The following is a 20,162-nucleotide window of genomic DNA, read 5'->3' as shown; positions in this document are numbered from 1 at the left end:
GAACTGTTGTATATCTTTTTCATTGCACACTACCGGTGGAAATGCCATGCATATTATGAATTGAATGGTTAAGTGGTGTGCACAATGTCTTTAATTCTATAAGTCAGGCCATGTTTTCATTCATTATTTCATACATGTATTTTATAAAGATTTGAGAATACAGTAAATGATCTCAAAATGTATCCCATCATCATGTGTCAGAGGAATGCAAAGCTAATCTGGGTGCCCCACATAATATGTAAATTTATTAGAATTCAACAGCTACAGTATATACAGAGCTTGAGGTCATCGTTCCTTTTGGTTCTTGGCAGATTATAGTTAAGGAGAATCTTTTTTTTTTCCCCCTCAGAGTGACTGCTTTTATTACTCTTTGGAATATAGAATTATTGAATGTTATCACTGCTAATCTTACAAGTTTACAAACTTCAGAAAGGTCTTTAAATCAATAAAAAGATATGTTCAGTTAAGCCTAAGGAGGTACTGAGCTGCTCTGATTGTCTGTAAGGAACTATTTTATCTGCTTAAAGAGTTAACTAGTTCACTTTTATTGCTTTAATGGATTTGAGTTCTATTCTTTGCCCAGGAGCCTGTGTCCAACCTCTGACTGCAAGTGAAACTCCATTGGATGATCCGGTAAAGTCAAGAGATTATTAGATACTTATGGGAATGACTTTGTGTGGTTACTCTTTCATTCTGTCAGTCTTTATTAACTTGTTCTTCTGATAAGGCTTTGAACAAACTGTCTATTATTCAATCTAGAAATTGCTGCACATCTTTCTGGAAATGAAGTTGCTTTGTTTGCAAGGGGATGCATGTTTTTGTGAACTGCAGTTATTGATGCTGATGAGTGCTTTGTGTTTCAGAAGAATGCAGCAGCTGGAATCCCAGCATCAAGTCCAGGCACACTGATGGCAGGATCTTCCTGTTCTGCTTCTTCTAAGAAGAGATCTGCCCCCCGACCAATAAATGCATCTGCTTTTTCATCTGTGAGTGGAACTGCTGCTCAACCAATGAAGGAAGCTGCATTTCCTCCAAATGGACCTGCCATTCAACCAATGAATAGACCTACTGGTCAACCAATGAATGAATTCCTCTCAATGAATAGACCTTTCCATCCACCAATGGATCAATCTGAAATTCAACCAATGAATAGACCTTATCCACCACTAGACAGACACACCTATCCACCAATGAATAGACCTCCTTATCCACCACTAGACAGACACACCTATCCACCAATGAATAGACCTCCTTATCCACCACTAGACAGACACACCTATCCACCAATGAATAGACCTCCTTATCCACCACTAGACAGACACACCTATCCACCAATGAATAGACCTCCTTATCCACCACTAGACAGACACACCTATCCACCAATGAATAGACCTCCTTATCCACCACTAGACAGACACACCAATCCACCAATGAATAGACCTCCTTATCCACCACTAGACAGACACACCTATCCACCAATGAATAGACCTCCTTATCCACCACTAGACAGACACACCTATCCACCAATGAATATACCTCCTTATCCACCAATAGACACACACCTATCCACCAATGAATAGACCTCCTTATCCACCACTAGACAGACACACCTATCCACCAATGAATAGACCTCCTTATCCACCACTAGACAGACACCTATCCACCAATGAATAGACCTCCTTATCCACCACTAGACAGACACCTATACACCAATGAATAGACCTCCTTATCCACCACTAGACAGACACACCTATCCACCAATGAATAGACCTCCCCCTCCAACAGTAAATAGATCCACCTAACTAACCACTCAACCAGTGACTAGAATGCCCCCCTCCTTCAATGAACAGACCCACACCTCCATCTTTCTCTAATGAAGCTCTACAAGGACAGATCTCCGCACCAAAGAGCAGCTCTTCCACAGCACCAGGCAACAGGCAGATCTACTCCCCCAATGTGTTACTGAAGACACGGCAGCAGCTCCAGTGACTGCTCCAATTCCTCCACTTACTTTCATTTCCACCCATGAATTACTCTGCAGATCTTCAGGCTCTGTATTCAACCAAGCACACTCAAGAGCTTTGCAGTAGAGTCTGACATGTTTACCAATTGTAATAATCTTGTTTAAATGAATAAATATACCATACCACTTCCTGTGTCAGACTGTGCAAACCCTTCAGCAAATATTGCCTTTCAAATTTCACAGTAATCCTAACCACATGCCTGTGTCATAAATGATGGTAGTATAGTAGTAATAAGGAGTGACAGCTGGTGTGAATGAGTGGTTATGAAGGACTTTTGATGTATAATTCTATAAATTATATTATGATTATGATGTATAATGTATAAAGTTATAGAATATAAAGAAAGACATTCCATGTTCAGAAAAAGTAACTGCGTAAACCTGTTCCCTAACTGTGTGTGTAAAGCATAAGGGCTGGCTTTTGAAAGTCAAATTTCATCACATTTGGAAGTATTTGTGTAATACATTTCTATGTTTCCTTCAAATTATTCAATAATGTTCTGTAAGTGTCAGTATTTGGTTTTTACGACTGTTATAATAATAATATTGATCATTTTAAAGAACATATGGTATATGTTATTTCCATTTGACTTTCCAAACATTATCCATCTTGTACTGATGGGAAGCTCGTCAATCACAGTTAGGAGCATAACAAGTAGAAGGGAGTCAACATCATCAGTGAGGTGAGGTACAAACCGAGCCCATTTATTTATTCGGTTTGTAGTAGGAATGAGACCATACATAGTCAGGTCACATGGCTCCTTTCTCTAACATACATATTAGAAGATTTGATTTTAGCTTTAGCAACTAAACCAGGAGGTACTGTATTAGAGTCTCCCGAAGGCACCTGGCTCTCCCTGCACGCGTCTCCCAACAGTATAAAAATGTATTAAGGAGTGACGATGTCATCAGACTACAGGATAGATGAACAGACAGTTCACAATTTAAAAAGAAGAAATATTTGTTTATTTCATACACATAACTCTAACTATTTATCGGCTAATCTGAAAAATCAATGAAAAACAATTATTTCAAAGAATTAGATAAAACAATGGTGGAGTGATTCAAAAACAAATAAACAGTACTGTACACTGGTGACTTGAAGTCCGGTATATTTAGTATTCCAAGTTATCGGTTTTCTTTTTCCAGCTCTTTACCTCCCTTTAAACATTAATTAACAGTTATTAAGTCAATAAATGGTATATTTGATAAGTGAAATGTTATTTAAATTAGCAGAAGAAAACGAACGCAATGAAATTCAGCAATGATTAGACTGAGCCCGAATGAAATGCAGGTCCGGAATCAGGCAAGATCAATGCATGTCCTTTTTAACTCAATCAAAACATAGAAGGGTAAATTGAACCAATGTCCTTTGGTAATTAAATATTGATTAAGAAAGTAAATCAGCTCAAATTATGTTTATAGGGACATCACAGGGTTATCAAAAATAAAAAAAGCAAAATGCGGAACACTAAGTATACTAGATGTGTTTTTCTATGTGTTTCTGTTTAATCCAGATCATCCTCCCCCATATTACTCTGAATAATGGAGAGTTGACTAGAATTGCTGCTTAACAATCCAAAGCAGAGACTACTAACCTGCACAGGGGCGCTGAGAGTTTGCACAGATCCTGTACTGGACACTGTCTCTGGATCCAAGTTCAAATCTGGAAGGGGATTCAAAAGAGATTTTGTGATGACAGGAACAATAGATTTGTTGTGTGTTTTAATAAAGGCCAACACATGCGGGACATCAGTAATTACTTACAATTTTAAATAGTTTTGGTTTATATTTAATTTAACAATTCCTGCTTTGAAACTTCATGTTGTATTTGATTGTTTTTGTATAATTTGTTATATTGTTATTCAAACATAAACTAAACAGAAACCAAAACTATCTAAAATAGTAATCCAGCTGTACCACCTTAAATAAGTCATGACAGTAGACAAATGTCCTGAAAGTTTCCCCGCATGTAAATCAAGTCATTGTTTCATGGGGCTTCATCACCAGGCTGGATTCAGAACTTCCACCCTGAGACTGCTGATAGTTCACACATTACCCTTGCTTGTAGAACAGCAGGCTTGATAGAGAAATAGAATAATAATAATAACATGATGATGTGAGCAGCAGGCACCTGGCTCCAGCTGGTATCCTTCGTTGTGGAAACTGCCCTCCAGCTGCACACAGGGAAGAGTCTGCAGAGCCGGGAAAAAAAATATCACAATGGATTCCAGCATCGCTGTTCATTAATGGAGTGGAAACATTCAAGTGTACCATTCGAGGCTTGTGGTTTATTGGGAAATCTGTCCTGAGTGAAATAAAAGCTGTATAGCACAACCTATTGTTCAGTATCCTCTTTATACAAATCTTTACATACAACATGTAAATATGGTACTTAAAATATTAACATAACACTACTTGTTAATTACTACCTGTCAAAATGTAACTTCTAAAAACAAAATCCATTTCATAAACAACAATCAATAATTTGACTATAAAGGTAACTAGCCTTGGGCTGCATTCTTATCCAATGTATGCTGATGTTTGAAAACGTGGCAGGAAATATTACCCCACTTCCCTGCTCACTGAGTGAACACTCCATGCCAGCCAAAGAAAGAAAGGAATGAATTATTTCATAGCAGCTAGCCTTATATGTACTGTATATATATATATATATATATATATATATATATTGTAAAATGATTGCACCTCACACGGGTTCGTTGCCCCTTTAAAAATTTGACCCAGCACACAAGAAATGGATTTTTAAGCGCTGGTGCGCTATTTTTAATAAACACCAAAACAAAATACAAAACAAACACCTAGCTCTTTACGAGCACTAACTACACAAACAGGAACCTAACTACAAACAGGACAGCTAAGCTGTTTCCCTGTACAACAAAGCAAAACAAAATAAACACAGTTTTCACACGCAACCTTTCACAGTTTCTCAGTACCGTCTTCTCTGTACGCCTGCACACCCTCGCAAGCGGGCTCTACCCACAGCAGCCCCGAACAGACTGGCTGTCTTTCATTTAAACCCTGCACCTGGCTCTAATTTACAATTAACCAGGTGCGGGTGATAATTAAACTAATAAAACAATTAAACAATGAACCGAATACAATTAACTTAAACAGATGTGCATTCCGCACATGTTTTTTTTCTTCAGGGAGGCTTTAACCCCCTCCCTGCTGTCTTACAATACATTATATATATATATATATATATATATATATATATATATACAGTACTGTGCAAAAGTTTTAGGCAGGTGTGAAAAAATGCTTTAAAGTAAGAATGCTTTCAAAAATAGATATGTTAATAGTTTATATTTATCAATTAACAAAATGCAAAGTGAGTGAACAGAAGAAAAATCTACATCAAATCAATATTTGGTGTGACCACCCTTTGCCTTCAAAACAGCATCAATTCTTCTAGGTACACTTGCACACAGTTTTTGAAGGAACTCGGCAGGTAGGTTGGCCCAAACATCTTGGAGAACTAACCACAGTTCTTCTGTGGATTTAGGCAGCCTCAGTTGCTTCTCTCTCTTCATGTAATCCCAGACAGACTCGATGATGTTGAGATCAGGGCTCTGTGGGGGCCATACCATCACTTCCAGGACTCCTTGTTCTTTTTTACGCTGAAGATAGTTCTTAATGACTTTCGCTGTATGTTTGGGGTCGTTGTCATGCTGCAGAATAAATTTGAGGCCAATCAGATGCCTCCCTGATGGTATTGCATGATGGATAATTATCTGCCTGTACTTCTCAGCATTGAGGAGACCATTAATTCTGACCAAATCCCCAACTCCATTTGCAGAAATGCAGCCCCAAACTTGCAAGGAACCTCCACCATGCTTCACTGTTGCCTGCAGACACTCATTCGTGTACCACTCTCCAGCCCTTCGGCGAACAAACTGCCTTCTGCTACAGCCAGATATTTCAAATTTTGACTCATCAGTCCAGAGCACCTGCTGCCATTTTTCTGCACCCCAGTTCCTGTGTTTTCATGCATAGTTGAGTCACTTGGCCTTGTTTCCACGTCAGAGGTATGGCTTTTTGGCCGCAAGTCTTCCATGAAGGCCACTTCTGACCAGACTTCTCCGGACAGTAGATGGGTGTACCAGGGTCCCACTGTTTTCTGCCAATTCTGAGCTGATGGCACTGCTGTACATCTTCTGATTGCGAAGGGAAGTAAGCATGATGTGTCTTTCATCTGCTGCAGTAAGTTTCCTTGGCTGACCACTGCGTCTACGGTCCTCAACGTTGCCCGTTTCTTTGTGCTTCTTCAAAAGAGCTTGGACAGCACATCTGGAAACCCCTGTCTGCCTTGAAATTTCTGCCTGGGAGAGACCTTGCTGATGCAGTATAACTACCTTGTGTCTTGTTGCTGTGCTTAGTCTTGCCATGGTATATGACTTTTGACAGTAAACTGTCTTCAGCAACCTCACCTTGTTAGCTCCTTTTGGTTAGCTGTTTCTGTTTCAGTTAATGATTGTGTTCAACCTACATATTGAATTGATGATCATTAGCACCTGTTTGGTATAATTGTTTAATCATACACCTGACTATATGCCTACAAAATCCCTGACTTTGTGCAAGTGTACCTAAAAGAATTGATGCTGTTTTGAAGGCAAAGGGTGGTCACACCAAATATGGATTTAATTTAGATTTTTCTTCTGTTCACTCACTTTGCATTTAGTTAATTGATAAATATAATCTATTAACATGTCTATTTTTGAAAGCATTCTTACTTTACAGCATTTTTTCACACCTGCCTAAAACTTTTGCACAGTACTGTATATATATATATATATATATATATATTAGTTTACATAATGTGACAGTAGGTATGTAAGTCTCTAGATGAAAAGAGCTCTGGCCTTTGGGATAGAGCATACCAAAGATACTCTATGCCAGTAGTACTGATTGTGTAGACTCCTATTGTATTAAGTGCCGTTCTACACTTGTGTGGATGGTTAGCAAAAACTTTAACTAAGAGCAAGTACAAAATACAGGACATTATTCAATTTAGGGACAGTTCAAGTAAGGGCAGATAATAATACGGCGGTACTTACATCAGGGTTAGTTATGAGTGCAGTGAAAACAGGCACCAAGTAAGGTAGATATATTTCACAGTAAAGACAAATTGAAGAGCAGGATTAAAAACAGATATAACAAGGAGCAATAGTGGGGAGCAGCAAGGTCAGGAGCAGATACGATAAAGCCAGTTAAAGCGCATTTAAGGCAGGGTGTCACATTGTCCAAAAGGTTAGAGTTGAAGTTTTACAAGTGCTGTCTGAATAGGAGTGTCTTGATGATTAGTTTCCTGGCATCAGGGACCCCTTACTGTATCCATGCATTGCCAATCTGAGTAGAGTGCTGTGTGCTCTGTGAACACACCCCGTCACTGTGAATCTACTCTTCCACTCACCGCTAGAATCTCACCCGGGACATCCTGACTGCAACACATACTATCATTGTTTATTCATTTCTAAGCAGACGCCCTTATCCAGGGTGACTTACATTTGTTACAATTATATCACATTATGTTTTACATACAATTCACCATTTATACAGCTGGGTTTTACTGGAGCGATCTAGGTAAAGTACCTTGCTCAAGGGTACAGCAGCAGTGTCTCCCAACTGGGATTGAAGAGTCCAGAGCCCTAACCACTACTCCACACTGCTGCCCAGCAAATAACAAAAATAAATTAATCCACAGAGTTCCATTCCATTCCCTTAATCCCTTACACATGCAGTCTCATTCCTGGGGATGCCTGCTGCCATGCACAAAGGGATTAGATATTTGCCAAGGTTTCTTCAATAAAAGTTGTTTAATAAACTATATAGCAGGGGTCTCCAACCCTGGTCTTGGAGAGCCCCGATCCAGCAGGTTTTATAGATAACCAATAAATCATCAATTTATAAACACCTGGAACAATTTTGTTGTGATCAATTAAGCAGGTGATTTGTGAAATGAACAATTAGAGGGTCATGTTGAGCCGCAGCCTAACCCAGCAGACACAGGGTGCAAGGCAGGACTACACCCTGGATGGGACGCCAGTCCATCACAGGGCACCACACACACACACACTCACACAGAGGTGCGATTTAGAGTGAACAGCATGTCTTTGGACTGTGGGAGGAAACCGAGGTACCTGGAGAAAACCCACGTGAACACGGGGAGAGAATATGCAAACTCCAAACAGACAGACCCCTAGGCTGGAATTGAACCCAGGACCCTGGCGCTGTGAGGCAGAAACACTAACCACCACGCCACCGTGCCGCCCCCAGTGTTTTGAAATTGGTGATTTAGGGTGACCTACAAAACATACTGGATAGGGGCTCTCCATGACCAGGATTGGAGACCACTGCTATATAGGGCAGCAGTGTGGAGTAGTGGTTAGGGCTCTGGACTCTTGACCGGAGGGTTGTGGGTTCAATCCCCAGTGGGGACACTGCTGCTGTACCCATGAGCAAGGTACTTTACCTAGATTGCTCCAGTAAAAACCCAACTGTAAAATGGGTAATTGTATGTAAAAATAATGTGATATCTTGTAACAATTGTAAGTCGCCCTGGATAAGGGCGTCTGCTAAGAAATAAATAATAATAATAATAATATAGCATAGGAGTGTCTTTGCAGGAGCTTTGGGTGGGCAACTCCAGAGGGGCCGTCACATTGGCCCTGACATCGCCCTGCAGTGACCCCTGCTGGCCAGGAACTCAAGAGCAGAGGTCAGTGAGGCGGCTCCCCGACATCCACTCTCAAGTTCCTTAGTGAATAAGGGAGCTGGTTTGGCTGGAGGAATCGGAGGACACCCACAGAAACACAACTGGGAAGAAAATTGAGGGATAAAAAAAACTAAAAATAATCAGACACTCAATATTTAAAAAATAGCACCAGCAATTCAATAGTGTAATTTATAGTTGTAGTTGTGTGAAACCAATTAGACACTCACCTTTCATGCAACTCAAATTCTACCTGCAGCTCTTCATTGGACTGTAAAACAGACAGGACATCTACATTACAGGGGCACTGGCTATTCTGTAAACATAAAGGAAGACAGGCTTATTGTATGAATGTACATTCAAGCACACTGGTATACTGACAGACTGCTAATCATTGGTCTTTCTTATTAATACAATGAATGCACCTGTTTTTGGGAGCACAGCAGTTGCTGTATCCGGAGATAGCCTTTTATTGAAGACGTGATCGTTGTTTTGTTTTTGTAATGTAAACTACTCAGCCTGGCCAGGCCGTACCTCTTCTTTGAGAGTAAAGGTGCACTTCTCAGATTGTCCTGGAGTCAACCCTCCCACGTCACACAGAACAGAGGCGTGGCAGTCATCTTTGAGGGCGTCTTCGTCACACAGGCTGAGCTCCAGCACATTCTAATGGGAGGAGAGGATGAGGATGCTTTGTTTCCTTCAGTACAAACACAGTGAAGTGTAATAAAGCACAGTGGAAGCATACTGGAAAGCATAGGTAAGCACCGGAATGAATAGCAAGGCACAGTGAGGTATATCATTGAACATGGAAAAACACAGCAAACTATAGTACATGCAGAACATAACCAAGGGAAAAGTACACATGTATATTGGTGCTACATAGAATTAAAATAAAATAGTGCAAGTATGTCATAATATAATGACAGTTATCTCATAACAACAAAAGTAAAAACTACTTGAAAGATACTTGCAGTATCTCAAAATAACAACATAATTATCTCATGAAAACGGAAGCCTTTACTTCCGTTTTTGTGAGATAACTGTGCCATTATTTCAAGAAATACATATTAAAGTCTATATTACAATTGTTTTGAAGACCTTGTCTCAGTGCTGCAACGCAAGCACATGTGTCCTCTGAAGCGAGTTCTGGCACCCGACCTCCTTTTTTCAAACGGCAAGCCAACAGTGAAGTCAACCAGAGCTATTGCGTCGGAGGAAACGCAGTTCTGCAGACAACTCAGCTAACTCGCAGGCGCCCGGCCACCACAGGAGTCGCTAGTGCGCTTTGAGGCAAGGATTACCCAGCCGACTCAAACCCTCCCTACCCGAGCCGCACTTGGATAATTGTGCACCGCCCCCAGGGAACTCCCCAGAGTTGTTTTTTTAAGCTATATTTCAGTCCTCAACCGCAAGAGGCTGAGAGCCACCTCACGAAACAATCACCCCACTGTGTTATATTAATCATCTCAATTAGGCATTCTATTACTACAAAGTATGTGCATTGACAGGTTGATTAACAGAGCGGACGTCGTATTAACAGATGTAGTTGAATAAAATGCGGTTTCCTTTTGCATTGATCTGGTTTATAGACAGTTTCTCAGAAACAGAAAGTTTTAACAGTTTGTTTATTGTGTCAACTGTGCTGTGCTCCTCTTGTGCTCGGTATATTAATTCTGCGACTATTACATGTTGATGGACTCTCTACATCTTTGAAACCACTGTAACATATTTACTAGTCCCTTGTCATGCGTCACAATACAGAGTTGAGATTTTAAAGCATATCTTTCCTATCTTCAGCCATTTCTAGAGCTCCAACCTTTAATGAGTTAAGGAGTAAGGATAGTCAACCCACAAACTATATGTGTTCCTGGTAAATTAAAGCATTTAAATACATTTATTTACACATTCTCAGAAATATTTTTAAATAAACTGTATAACTAACACAGAGATGCATGATTAAATAATTGTAAACCGCTACACGTACACCTCTCTGTTAATCAACCTGCCAATACGTGTACTTAGTGGTAACAGAATGACTAACTGAGATGGGATGATTGTTAATGATTGCACAATCAGTTGCTGAATGAGTAGGCTATATCAGCATCTTGTGGCTGGAGGACTGAAATACAGTTTAAAAAACCAAATCGCGAAAAACGCATGACTCTAGTAATAACGACACTCCCCCAATTATGCACCAATATGCTTCTGTAGAAAAGGTGAAACTGCAAAAATACCAGAATTAACTTTTATAAGGGGTGATGCAGAAAGAGACGTCTTTGAAAACTACAGACAGGCAAACTAAAAGGCAAACTAAACTTTGCAAATGCACAGAGCACTGCACGACTATTGAGACGGGATTGGCAAATTTTGCCCAACATGTGCTGCAAGTCGAAATTGCAGGATAAGCAGCTGAAAGGTTAAAAACAAACTAAGCACTAAAACAACATCCTGCTGCAACATGGACCGAAGCAGCAGACACCCCAGACCATGTCTTCCGATAGCGCCTCTGCAGCGGAGTCCGCGGCTCACCTTGACTCCGCTGCAGAGGCGCTATCGGAAGACATGGTCCCAGACAGGGTCCCTGCTGTTAGGCACAGTGTGAGTGCGCTGGGGCTGGCGGGAGGCTGTGGGGAGGTAAGCCTGCACATAGCAATCCGACTTCAACACTGTGGAGCAACAAACAGCATGCAAGACAGCTTGGAATGTCCTTGTACAATGTGTTAAGCAAACCCACTCACCAGCATTTACAACAAAAACATTGGTAAAGTAGTAGGACAGAACGTGTACAAAAAGGATTGCGCAAGCTGGGGTCCACCACAGGGCGAGGTGAAACACAGCACCGATACTGCTGTACAAAAGAGCCTTTGTTTGGAGCGTATCAGGCTTATGTCTTACGACATCTACAGCCCAGACCCCATGCACGCTACAGTACTTTAAAAGCAAAATGTCTAACTTAACACACATTTTAAATATATTACAAATCTATTACACATGTATGCAAAACACATTACTGAATACTATTGGGAAGCAATTCTTTTTTTTTTGCATGTGTTACATGTTCTCATATGTTGCTGCAGCTGTTTAAGTAAGGTGTGTGCACACTATTAAATTGCAGTCTGCAGTGCTCTGTTTGTTTCCAAGATGGCTTCAGAAGACCTTGACTGCAATTTAATAGTGTACAAAAATAAAATAAAAACAAAACACAAACCTTACTTAGACAGTTGTCACATATGGGAGCATGTACCACACACACAAAAACAACTTGAATTCCCTTTTAAACCCAATCATTGAGTCAAGTAACTTACTAAGGAGCTTGTGTAAAACAAAACCCAGAAGACCCTATAACTTCCCAGGACCAGGGTTGGCTACCCTAGAGTTAGATATTTAAATATTGGAAGTTGCTCTGTGAACGCTCATGTAAATCATCTGTAGACTGTTGTGTGCATGATCACTGTGTATCAAAGAACCAGGCTTCTGTACATGGACACAATTCAAAGCTGAGCGTGATGTACACAGCCAAGAAATAATAAACTTTTAAGTAATAAGAATGCGTTACTTGTGATGAACACTTTTTCCATCAGAACCATTTCATGAAACCTATGAAGGCAGGAATTAAATGTTAGCTTGCGTGGTTCAGGGGGTGTGGGGCTGGGGGCTTCTAATTTTCTGATATCCTGTTAATTAGTATATATTTTATATTTAAGCCCTGATCACTTGCACCTTTGCTGTCTAGTGTTTTTCTTTTTCTAGTAAACGCTCAGGCCCCGTCATTTCGTGCTCCACCGCTAATCTCTACACTTCATTGCCTCGCTCACTGCAGGTCATTTCTCTCACAGCGCTGCCAAGATATTATCAATCATTTTCCTACCTGCTCACGAGATCTTTCTTTTCACTCAGCTTCTCTTTTCGGCTTCAAGAGCTCCAACGTTACTCTTTCCTGTTCCACCCGGTCTCCACCTCAGCAACAGCGCCGTCCAAACCGCAGCTTCATTACTCAACCTGCAACTTTATCAGAAAGACTGGTCCTCCGCTAAACGTTCAAGGTCCTTCGACAAGACATCGACATTCCCTTACTTTAGCTCTATTATTAAATCCACCACGAAGCTTTGTCTGCGGAATCTCTCGTTACTCCTCCCCGCTCCCACACAGCCAGCTCAATTTACCATCAAAAGATCCTGCCCTGGACCTCCATCAGCTACGTTCAACGTTTGAAAGACGTATCCAGCCCATTACAAACTCCATTTCAACCAGTGGCGGTGTCATGGCAAAATCTGCCTCTTCCCCCCTCTCCCCCGCCCGAGTCATGTGACATATTAACGTACGAGTCACGTGGCGATTAGGTTTCGTGATGCGAAGAGAGGACAGGGTGAAACATCTCGGCGTTTTACTTACTGAACATTACGGTTGCTTTTTTATTGGCATTTATTCGTATTATATTTATTTTTTGTATTTATCAATGTTTTTTTTGTATCATAAATGGTTGTATTTTATTTGCTTGCTCTTCACGTGATTACATAAGAGCATTTGCAGTAAATATAAAATACATTAAATATTGTTTAATTATATGCTAAGAAATAAATAATAATAATAAAGTAGAACAGCTTAAATGATCACAACTGTAACGCAAACGTTATATTAAAATTGTAACTTTTCAAATAAAAAATGTTTATAACAAACAATAAGTTAGAAGTAGAGTCTAGTAATAATTTCTACACATTTGTGGGAAGTCATGTTGATGTTTATAGTCTTGCTGTACTTATGGCTCACAATCAGGGAGTTGTCATGATTACACATACAGTTGCAGACAAAATTATTGACACCCTTAACTAAAGATCATTCTAGACGCTTTTTTAATTTATTTTTTTTATTTGAATTGTCAAATGTTACCATTAAGGTCGCGTATAAGCCTTGTTTTGTGTTTAGATGACTTTGTATAGTTATTTCATACACTGTTTCTTTAAATCCTTGGCTGTTAATGGTGGATTTCTGCGAGCTGTTCGAACAATTCTTTATGCTATAGTCGTAATTTTCCTGGAACGTCCACTTCTTTCCATCCTTTCAGTTGAATTAGTCTTCAAATACTTCCTGATTATTGTGGATTTTTGTATTAAGATTTTTTCCCCCACAACGCTCTTCATCGATTCCCCTGCTGCTGTAGTAGTTACTGTAACAAGTGCTTTTCTCACATCTGGATCCAACTCCTTTGTTTTGACCATGCTGTGCTAAGTGCACAAACGACTTTGCTTCAGTTTCTGTGCATGTTTTACAACTAATGTTTATATATATATATATATATATATATATATATATATATATATATATATATATATATATATATATATAAAATATTGCTAAATTGATAAATAGTGGTTTCTAATTTCTCTTAAAATGAAGTAATACACCCTCATGGTATGTGTTGCCGCTTCCTACAGTGTTTGTCAGATCATTGGCATCATCCTGGAATGGAGCCTGTCATTTCTCAAAGCAGGTCTGCAGATTGGTTGTTGTTCCTTTGTTATCAGTAATACTGTATATGCATTTGTTAAATAACCGTGTAACAAATTATTATTATTTTTTTTTGGTTCCTGGGTAGTAAGAGTTATTTCCTAATTGCTTATGCCTCACAAGTATAGAAAATGGCTATTATTCCCCACAAACTTTGCTTTTGTGACCAGGACAGTGATATTTTGAAATTTACCTATTTTCCAGAACATTCCAGAAAGATTCAGTGCTGAGTAAACTTGGAGTAACTTCTAGAACTTTCTAGAACTTTCCAGTAATATAAATAGTAGTATAAATACAGGGGCCTTAAGCCCACCAGTTCAGTTTAGTTCCAGCTGCCTAAGTGGATACATATCTGGATACTACCCCAACCAAAAAGACCTCAACGACTTGATTAGAGATCTTGGTCTCACCAAGTCCAATGCCGAGCTTTTGACGTCTAGGCTCAAGCAGCGGAACTTGTTGGATGAAAGTGTGTACGTCGCAGATCAGAGGAAGCGTCACCAACCTTTTTCCAGCTTCTTCACCCATCAAGATGGGCTCTGCTTCTGCCACAATGTGACCAGTCTGTTCGAGGCAATCGGAATCGCCTGTAACCAGAATGAGTGGCGCCTCTTCATTGATAGCTCATCCAGCAGCCTCAAAGCCGTGCTGCTCCATAATGGTAACAAGTACCCGTCTCTTCCGCTGGCTCACTCGGTGCACCTCAAAGAGGATTACAACAGCATCAAGACCTTGCTGGACGCCTTGAAGTATGATGAGTACGGCTGGGAGGTCATACTTGGCAGACGCCCTCTGGATGCAAGCACAGTGCTGACATGTCATTTCCTAAAATTATATTAAGCAAGGTTTGGGGTAAATATAGAAAGAAAAAAGGGAGTGTATATTTGAGCACTAGTACAACAAGACCATGTACGGAATTAAAATGAATGGACTATAGAATAGTCTTTTTTTTGTAACAATTTAATTGGTTTAAAAGCAAACAAGATTATCCATAAACTAATGTTAACAGAAAATAAATATAAAAAGAGAATTTCGACAAAAGCTGCCGGGAAGCACTGTCGCTGCTGATTGCTTGTTTCTACGCGCTTTGAAAAGGGAGTTTCCTCTTCCAGAATATCACTTACAATGTGCGCCATCAAAAATAAAAATAAAGTTTCTAAAGAAAATGATTTGAGAAAGCTAAAACACCACACGAACATTTGTCATGTGACACTTTCTGTATTGGCTTGCTCGCTCGCAATGGGCTGCTGGCCCGTGGCGGTGCAGCACTGAGCGCTGGTGTAACATGTTACAGGTCTTACACACCAGCGCCAGGAGGCACTGAGCGCTTTTCACCTCCAGCGACAGCGTGTTACTGACGCTGGCACGCGTATCGGACAGTGTGTCACTGACGCTGGCATGCATATCGGACAGTGTGTCACTGACGCTGGCATGCGTATCGGACAGTGCGTCACTGACGCTGGCATGCGTATCGGACAGTGCGTCACTGACGCTGGCATGCGTATCGGACAGTGCGTCACTGACGCTGGCATGCATATCGGACAGTGCGTCACTGACGCTGGCATGCGTATCGGACAGTGCGTCACTGACGCTGGCATGCGTATCGGACAGTGCGTCACTGACGCTGGCATGCGTATCGGACAGTGCGTCACTGACGCTGGCATGCGTATCGGACAGTGCGTCACTGACTCTGGCATGCGTATCGGACAGTGTGTCACTGACGCTGGCATGCGTATCGGACAGTGTGTCACTGACGCTGGCATGCGTATCGGACAGTGTGTCACTGACGCTGGCATGCGTATCGGACAGTGTGTCACTGACGCTGGCATGCGTATCGGACAGTGCGTCACTGACGCTGGCATGCGTATCGGACAGTGTGTCACTGACGCTGGCATGCGTATCGGACAGTGTGTCACTGATGCTGGCATGCGTATCAGGTGGTTGCGCTGCATGCTGTGGCTCTAGCCTGTCTGGCGAGGTAGGCAAAGTGATGATCAAAACTCAGATATGCTTTCATTGCACACGAACATCTCGGCCGGTTTTGTCTATACAGCTGTTTATTGCACAGAATGGGAAATGAATGGTCTGTTCGGTGGTTTTTCTCAATAGTGTGATGTTTTTTCCCACTTAGGTGTATTCTGTGTATTATTTTCATATTCTGTGCAGTTTAGGAACGCCGTGCTCCGTGCGGTTTTGTCTATACAGCTGTTTATTGCACAAAATGGGCAGTTAAAGGTCGGTTCGGTGGGTTTTTTTTTCAATAGTGTTATGTTGTATTATGTGTATAATTTTCGTCGTCTTTGCACCTTCGGAACCCAGTGTTCCGGGAGCTTTTGGGTGATAAAAAGAGGGTTCTGGCCCGGAACGGGTAAATGACAGCTAGTTATTAATCGGTTTTTAAAATATTCTCCTCATATGTCTCTAAATTTTTTATGCTGTTTTTTAAAGCAATTGAATTCATTAAACTACCGTTCTGGGCCGTTCTATGTCGTTCCGGTGTTTACCCCATCACCATTATCATATCTCAGTATCCCCGGGTTCAATATTGTCTAAAGAGATTTCTATTTTTTAGCCAGTGTCATCTGTCATTTGGTAATTTTAAAAATAACTTAATAAAATAAATAACACATGCCTCGACTACAGGCATGTTTTCAATGTAGTTGGAAAGTAGTATAAGGTCGTTAATTCTGTGGATTTTATAAGCAACGTTCTGTGTTTTCGTTGATCTGCGCTGTATGCTGAGGCTCGAGCCTGACTTTTTATAAAAAGTCGACCACGAAGGGACTCGAACCCTCAATCTTCTGATTCGAAGTCAGACGCCTTATCCATTAGGCCACGCGGTCTTTCACGCTTACCATGTGATGCGGTCAATTGGTTTTTCATTACCAAGCATTGCACTGTACACTATATATGGTTTGCATGTCCATCACCCTGGTAATAAGCTTCAGATATGAATCCATTTTGATCTGTACAGCACACATCACATTTTAGTCTACAGAAACATGTGCAGTGATTTAAATTATCATATCTCAGTATCCCTGCTTGATCCGGTGTTCAATATTGTCTAAAGAGATTTTTATTTTTTAGCCAGTGTCGTCTGTCATTTGGTAATTTTAAAAATAACTTTATGAAATAAATAACACATGCTTCCACTAGAGGCATGTTTTCAATGTCGTTGGAAAGTAGTATAAGGTTGTTAATTCTGTGGATTTTATAAGCAACGTTCTGTGTTTTCGTTGATCTTTTTATAAAAAGTCGACCACGAAGGGACTCGAACCCACAATCTTCTGATTCAAAGTCAGACGCCTTATCCATTAGGCCACACGGTCTTTCACGCTTACAATGTGATAGTTAACTCTACATTTTAGCGGTCAGTTGGTTTTTCATTACCAAGCATTGCACTGTACATTATATATGTAGTGTACAGTGCAATGCTTGGTAATGCTTGTTTTATTTAACAGTTTCATCTCTCGATGTGTGTGTGTGTGTGTGTGTGTGTGTGTGTGTGTGTGTGTCTTTCACCGCTAAAATGGGTGGTTTTAAAATAATCCATTTATACTTAAAGTTGAACTGTTGAGATGGTCTGTTTTCACATACGTTGATTACACCACGTAAAAATTATTATTTTTTGGTTCCTGGGTAGTACATGTTATTTCCTAATTGCTTATGCCTAGTGAGTAGTTTTTTGAGATTTACGATTATACTGTAAATCACTTTCACGAATCAGCCCCCAAATGTAGTCTCCCATCATGTCTAAAGGGCTATAATAGGACTGGAAAACACCACATTAATATTAAGAATAAAGAGAGAAAAAGTTCAAATTTAATATTAAAAATTAACAAATGATAATAACTATTCAATTAACAAAAAACAATACTCAAGCAATAGCCCTAGCTCCAGCAGTTCTATCAATCCTAATCCTAGCTGTAGCAGTTGCACTAACCCTAACCCTAACCCTAGCTCCAGCAGTTACACCAACCCTAACCCTGACCGTCCAGCAACTGGTGTTTCCATATCTCTCAATATTCCAGCAAAATGAGAATTAACACAAGGATAATATCCAGTTCAGTATGTAGAGCAATGTAGAACTTATCAAGCCTGGACAACAAGTAGACAATGATATAACAGTAATTCAAAATGTTGTGAGAGTGGGGGAACTTGGTCAGCAGTGGCAATTCTCCCCCATTCTCACTGCAAACTTAAGCATTTACTTAAATTCTGGGTCTTGTCATGTAGCTCAAAGGTGATTCTGGTCATGTAGCACAATTCTAACTATGGTCATGTAGTTTAATTCTGGGTCTCGTCATGTAGCTCAGTTCTAACTATGGTCATGTAGCTTAATTCTGTCTCTGGTCATGCATCTCAATGCTGACTCTGGTCATGTAGCTCAATGGTGACTGGTTATATAGCACTATTGTGTCTCTGGTCATGTAACTCAATGGTGACCCAGGGAAGAGCACTTATTCTTGGATCCCTCATGCACGTCTCAATTTCCACACTCGGTTCTTCCATAATTTTCGATTTTCCATTGAAATCCTCCAGAATATTTGCAAGGAGAATGGCCAGAATATTAGGAACAGCAAACAGGGCTATACCAGGACTGACAAAAATTACAAAATTGTTAAGACTAAAGAGAGAAAAAGTACATATTTAATATTAAATATAAATAATGTAAAATATCTCTTCAATGAACAAAAATGCAACACACATGATAGTAACAAGGTTCTTAACAACACAGGAATAACAGAATTGTTTGATTTTGTTGTTTCACTAAATTTAAAGGGATTTTCTCTACAATGGTAAAAATAGCTAATTTTGTCAAAAAGTATAAAATTGGAAAGTAATAACGTAAAATGCATTAAATGATCTCCCTAAACATTATGCTAACTTCAAATTACATTGCAATAGTCAAAAGGGTCTGGAAACCAATACCAACCCATGGGTGTGCCACTGGTGGCACAGAGTCAACCATAGTGTGCCACTGGTGGCACAGAGTCATCCTCAACAGGGTCTTCTTTCCCCGCTGATTCTGCCAAGCCCGTTCCCTTGGCTGTGGTTTCGCTAGATAGTAGGTAGGGACAGTGGGAATCTCGTTCATCCATTCATGTGCATCACTAATTAGATGACGAGGCATTTGGCTATTAATTGCTCGCTTACCGGGTGGTAAGTTACCATTCTGAGTTCAGTGGCTCATCCACATGTCATACTAAAAGACTTGCATGTTGTTTTAATCATTACGAGATTCCCACGACTTTATTATTCGGGTACAGGTTTAATTGTACAACAATGACTAATTACAATTTTTCAATTACCAGTCAAACGTTTGAGTGGTAATTGAAAAATTGTATACCGCACTGTTCCCACAGAACATTGCCAATATGTCGAGCGAGTACAGGAGAGTTCTACGGCTGAGCAATTTTGCTAGAGAGATCCTTCTATTTTCAGGTATCCCCATTTCAGCCAGGACGATGTTATTAATGGACGGCCATTTCCCTCTTGCTCCCATTGGAAATCCAAAGAACTTGATCTCAGTGGAATTGGATAGATTCTGAATCTGCCTTTTGAATACTGAGTAGTACTGTACTTTCTCTTTGGCAGCATTTTCCAGGGTGTCGGCAGCACATTCAAATCTTACTGTGACATCTATGACCAGAGATCTTGTTGATTTTGTGAATGTAAGGTCTGGCTTCCTCAGTTCTCCTTCTGTATTCCTTAGGTTAGCCTCCTTATACACTTTCCATCCCAAGGCTGATGCTTCATCTGCTAGTATGTTGCAGATCTTGTTGTGGTGGGCGATCCTGGCCCCTGGACAGATGGACATTGCCCCAGGATATGCGAGCAAGATTCCAGACTAGCTGAACATTTCCTACAAAATGACTGTGCGCCCACCCGGCCTCT

The 20,162-nt window shown here is 40.4% G+C and overlaps 2 non-coding genes across 2 annotated transcripts; both read right to left on the bottom strand.

Moving 5' to 3' along the window:
• Window positions 1-17,034: 17,034 nt before the first annotated feature.
• trnar-ucg (transfer RNA arginine (anticodon UCG)) lies at window positions 17,035-17,107 on the bottom strand. Its single transcript has one exon. It is a non-coding gene; the product is annotated as a tRNA-Arg (tRNA).
• Window positions 17,108-17,520: 413 nt separating this feature from the next.
• On the bottom strand, window positions 17,521-17,593 carry trnaq-uug (transfer RNA glutamine (anticodon UUG)). Its single transcript has one exon. It is a non-coding gene; the product is annotated as a tRNA-Gln (tRNA).
• Between the last annotated feature and the right edge of the window lie 2,569 nt (window positions 17,594-20,162).

Source organism: Acipenser ruthenus, chromosome 45 (genome assembly GCF_902713425.1).
Source record: "Acipenser ruthenus chromosome 45, fAciRut3.2 maternal haplotype, whole genome shotgun sequence".
Classification (NCBI taxonomy): Eukaryota; Metazoa; Chordata; class Actinopteri; order Acipenseriformes; family Acipenseridae; genus Acipenser; species Acipenser ruthenus.
This window is presented reverse-complemented; position numbering and strand designations above follow the sequence as displayed.